The following is a 6000-nucleotide window of genomic DNA, read 5'->3' on the forward strand; positions in this document are numbered from 1 at the left end:
ATGGTGATGGATCACTTGGAGACAGCGATAGTATTAAAGGGAGAATAGATATTTACTAGGCACACAAAAGTTGGGAGGCTATTGAAGGCAAGAGAAAGTACAGAGGTACAAACAAAAGGCAGAGGGTTGTGGAGTATTAGGGGAGTTAACAAGTTCCAGCATTTAGTACAGTGACTGGCACATAGGAAGTAGTAAGTACTCAATAATATTGAATGAATGAATGAAAACATCTTAGTTTAGCTGGCCTGTCTCTAAGGCATAATCCAAAGAGAACACTGAAATTTGAAGGTCACACAGATGTTGAGATTAACCCATGGAAAACATGCCCTCACTCTAAGGAATCACTAGTGAATTTTGAAGGCTGTGATGAACTTAGGGTAACCACAGCAAGGAGCAACCTTAAACCTAGTCCAATTTTTATAACTATATTAATGAAAACCTACATGCAAGGAATAACAATAAATGACATGACCATTTCTAGAGCTTAAATCTGTTTACCTGTTTCTACTGTCCTACATGAGATACGTGGGTTTGGGCCAAAAAATAAAAATTTACAAGACATACAAAAATGCAAGAAAAGTCACCACCCACCAAAAGACAAAGCAGTCAAGAACTAGACCCAGACTACCTCACACAGAATTTTAAATAATATGTTAAAGGCTCTAATGAAAAAAGTGTACAACAGGCAAATTAGATGGGTCATTTGATCAGAGATGGAACTATGAGAATCAATTGGAAATACTGAAATGAACACAGTAAAGAGATGGGAATAATACCTTCAACAGGCTCAAAGGTATACTTGACATAGCCAAGGAAAGAATAAGTCAACTTGAAGGTAAGTCAATAAGAATAGCCAAACTGAAACACAGAGGAGGGCAGGGGTCACAGAACAAATCGTCCAAGAGCTGTGGGAAAAGATCTATTGGTCCAACACATGCAGAATTGGATTCCTGGAAGGAATAGAGAAATTGGGTGGGAAGAAATATTTGAATAAACAATAGATAATGACACCAGAACAAAAATCTATAAAGCTTCAAAGAATACAAGGAAAGATTTTTTTAAAAAAGACGTTACATAGGAACAAAAGGGGGAAAAAACTGTCTATGAAGTTTTTCATGAAAATGTCTTTCAGAATTGATAGAGAAATGAAGACTTTCTCAGAGGAGGAAAAAACAGAAAATACATTGCCAGAAGACCCTACTCTAACTTCATTTAACAGTTCTTTAAACAGAAGGAGATGCACAAAGAGATCTAGAAATGGAATAAATGAAGGTAAGATAGTTTTTTTTTTAAACTTATCTACCTAAAAGCTGTCTAAAACAGTATGCTATAGCATATATCAGTGTAAATAGATGACAGAAGCACAAAGGATGTGAGGGAGAAATTAAGAAATATATTGTGTAATATCTTTACTTGTTTATGTTACATTATTGAAGATATATTCTGGTTAGTTAAAGACATATTGTAACCTTACAATAACCTCTAAAACATTTTAAAGAGATGTAAGCAGTTAATAGAATAAAATGGAATAATTAAAAATTCTCAGTTAACCCAATAGAAGGCAGAAAGAGAACAAAAACCAGAGAATAGGCAGAACAATTAGAAAATAGTTAAAAGGATGGATGGGTTTTAATCCAAATATATAAAAAATTGCATCAAATATAAATGGTCAAAACACACCAGTTAAAAGACAGATTATAAGATTGAATGAAAAAGCAGGACACAGCTATATGCTGTCTAGCAGAAAGTCACTTTAAAGGTATAGTTAAAGTTAAGTAGTGGGGAAAGAGAGATCATGCAAGCATTGGTAAAAAGGAAGCTGAATTCACTTTTAATATCAGATGAAGTAGACTTCAGAGTAAGGAATATAATCACGGAAAAAGACAAACACTACGTAACAATAAATTTTCTAGGTAAACATAACAATCCTAAACGTATATGCATCAAACTACAGAGGTGCAAATTTCACAAAGGAAAAAAGAAAGTGTAAATAGTCTACAATTATCATTAGAAACTTCACCACTTCTCTCTCAGTCATTGATAGAACAAGTAGAAAATCTGTAAGAATATAAAACTGAACAACATGATCAACCAAATTAATGAGTTGACCTTTATAAAACATTCCACTCCACAAGAGTAGAATACGCTTTCTTTCCAAGTCTTCCAAATGTTCTTTCCACATGGAACATTTCACCGAGAGACCGTAAAACAAATCTTAATAAATTAAAAAAATTTAGTTACATATATTCCCTGTTCATACAGAACTAAACTAGCAATAACAGCATGGTATCTGAAAATATTTGGAAGGTTTAAATTACAAATTCCACTTTTTTAATAGATACAGAATTAAATTTACTATTGAATAAGTGGACCTACGCAGTCCAGACCCAAGTGATTTGGGGTCAACTGTAATGAGTACAGAGGAATCACAGAAGTAACTGAAAATGCTGGGATTTAAATCATGATGGGAAAGACCCATTATGTGATACTTTCTGTGCCGTTTTCTGATATGTCACACACTCCTGGAAATACATAAGAATTCAGAAATTGGCTAATAAGCATCAAATAATTTAATCTTCAAACGTGTGGGTTTTTCTTCAGCAGTTTCTTCTTTCTCAGATACATATGCAGAAATTCAGGCAATTCAGGCAGATGTAACAGGTTAGAAATGAGAAAGCCCCCAATTTCCCACCTGATTTTAAAGTCAAGAACTTGACATGTAATTTAACTTCTTAAAGTGCAGACCCCTCTACTGCTCTGGCTGCATCTCGGACCACCCCCCTCGGGCCCCACCACCTCGAGGAGCAAGCCCATCTTTTCCTCCACTGCTGGCACCACATGACACAGAACCTACATCCTGTGGGCATCTGCTCGATGACCTCGTGCCGAGTTCGCCTCAGTCATTTCTTACTGCCCCAGTATGTTTGATTCCCAGTACTCCTGCCACATTACCGAAAAATGGAATGAACTTTGAGTCATTTAGAAGAGAACAAGCAGCTATTTGGAAAAAGCCAAGGTAGACTGTACACTCAATCCTATTTTTTTAATTGACCAATCCTATATTTCCTCAAATTCGTTTGCAAGATACAAGTTTTTCAGTTTATGTTCCATGGTCATTAATTCTGCTTTTGACACTTCTTGACTATGAATTTAAAGTTAATGATCTTTTTGTTGACAGACAAAAGCTCATCTACCTTGCCTGCTTCATTATTTAAGATCCCAAAAGGTGAGTTTCACTTTGTGTTTATTTCATGAAGCTTATAAAATTTGCTGTGGGAAACTGGGTGTTACTAACTGTGGCAGATATATCAAGAAATCAAACATTCCTTTATAAAAAGCACTTGACAAAGGATAAACCAGGAATAAGTTGAAGAATTATCTATTTCTTCTTGAGTAAGGTTGGCAGTTTGGTTCTTTCAAGAAAATTTTTCCATTTTATCTAAGTGGTTAAATTTATTTACATAAAGTTCCCAATACTCCCTTATATGTTTAATAACTGTAGTGATGTCATCTCTGCCATTCCAGATATTGGTAACTTGTATGTTATCTCTTTTTTTTCCATATTGTCTGAGTGAAGATTTATTGGTTTTATTGACCTGCTTTTGTCTTTTCTGTTTCCTACTGATTTCTTTATTTCCATTTTTATGGTAACTGGGTTTCATTGCTCTTCATTTTCTAATTTGTTAAGGTGGAAATTGAAGTCACTGATTTGAGAGTTTTATTTTCCAACTCAGTAATATTATGTTTCCTTCTAAGTAATGTGTTAGCTGCATTCCACATATTTTGATATGCTGTGTTACAAGTTTCATTCAATTAAAAATACTTTCTGTTTTGCCTTTTGATTTCTCTTTTAACCCATGGGTTACTAAAAATTGTGCTATTTAGATCCAAATATTTGGGGGATTTTCCAATTATCTTTCTATTACTGATTTCTAAATCCATTCTAGTTAGAAAATATTTTGTATGAATTGAATCCTTTTAAATTTATTGAGATGTGTTTTAAGGCCCGGAATATTGTCTATCTTGGTAAATGTTCTGGGTGCATTTAAAAAGAATGCATATTCTACTGTTCTTGGGTGGAGTGTTTTTTAAATGTCAACTAGATCAAGTTGGCTGACGGTGTTGTTCAAGTCTTCAGTGCCCTTACTGATTTTCAGTCAACTTGTTCTTCGGGAGATGCATGTCAAAATCTATTATAATTGTGGATTTGTCTATTTCTTTTTTTAAATTGAAGTATAGTTGATTTACAGTGTTGTGTTAGTTTCAGATGTACAGTGGAGTGATTTACTTATATATATATGTATATATATATATATGTTTTTCAGATTCTTTTTCATTATAGGTTATTACAAGATATTGAATATAGTTCCCTGTGCTATACAGTAGATCATTGTTGTTTATCTATTTTATATATAATAGTGTGTATCTCTTAATCCCAAGCTCCTAATTTATTCCCTCCCCCCACCTTTCCCCTTTTGTAACCATAGTTTGTTTTCTGTATCTGTGAGTCTATTGCTGTTTTGTAAAGTTCATTTTTATCAGTATTATTTTTTTTAGATTCCACATATAAGCAATATCATTTGATATCTGTCTTTCTCTGTCTGACTTACTTCACTTAATATGATAATCTCTGGGTCCTCCATGTTGCTGCAAATGGCATTATTTTATTCTTTTTTTATGGCTGAGTAGTATTCCATTGTACATATATACCACATCTTTTTTATCCATTCATCTTTTGATGGACATTTAGGTTGTTTCCATGTCTTAGCTATTGTAAATAGTGCTGCAGTGAACATTGTCGTGCATGTATCATTTCAAATTATAATTTTTCTGGATATATGCCCAGGAGTTGGATTGCAGAATCATATGGTAACTCTATGTTTAGTGTTTTAAGGAACCTCCTTACTGTTCTCCATAGTGGCTGTACCAATTTACATTCCCACCAACAGTGTAGGAGGGTTCCCTTTTTCCCACACCCTCTCCAGCATTTATTATTTGTGGACTTTTTGATGATGGCCATTCTGACTGGTGTGAGGTGATACCTCATTGTAGTTTTGATTTGCATTTCTCTACTGATTAGCAATGTGAAGCATCTTTTCATGTGCCTGTTGGCTATCTGTATATCTTTTTTGGAGAAATGTCTGTTTAGGTCTTCTGTCCATTTTTTTTATATTTTTAAATATATTTGTTTTTTGATTCTGAGCTTTATGAGCTGTTTGTATATTTTGGAAATTAATCCCTTGTGGTTGCCTCATTTGCAAATATTTTCTCCCATTCCCTAGGTTGTCTTTTGTTCTGTTCATGGTTTCTTTTGTGTTCAGAAACTTTTAAGCTTAATTAGGTCCAGTTTGTTTATTTTTGCTTTTATTTCCGTTACTTTAGGAGAAGGATCCAAAAAAATATTGCTACAATTTATGTTAAAGAGTGTTCTGCTTATGTTTTCCTCTAGGAGCTTTATAGTATCCAGTCTTATGTTTAGGTGTTTAATCCATTTTGAGTTGATTTTTGTATACAGTGTTATAGAATGTTCTAATTTCATTCTTTCACATGTAGCTATCCAGTTTTCCCAGCACTTACTATTGAAGGTACTGTCTTTTCTCCTATATATATATATATATATTTTTTTTTTAATTTAATTTATTTTTTGGGTCTTTGTTGCTGTGCATGGGCTTTCTCTAGTCATGACGAGCGGGGCCTACTCTTTGTTGTAGTATGCAGGCTTCTCACTGTGGTGGCTTGTCTTGTTGTGGAGCAGGGCTCTAGGCATGTGGGCTCAGTAGTTGTGGCTCATGGGCTCTAGAGCGTAGGCTCAGTAGTTGTGGCGCATGGGCTTAGTTGCTCCGCGGTGTGTGGGATCTTCCCAGACCAGGGCTTGAACCCACGTCCCCTGCATTGGCAGGCGGATTCTTAACCACTGCACGACCAGGGAAGCCCTCCGTTTTATATTCTTGCCTCCTTTGTCGTAGGTTAATTGACCATAAGAGTGTGGGTTTATTTCTG

Source organism: Leucopleurus acutus, assembly GCF_964270905.1.
Source record: "Leucopleurus acutus genome assembly, chromosome: 20".
NCBI lineage: Eukaryota > Metazoa > Chordata > Mammalia > Artiodactyla > Delphinidae > Leucopleurus > Leucopleurus acutus.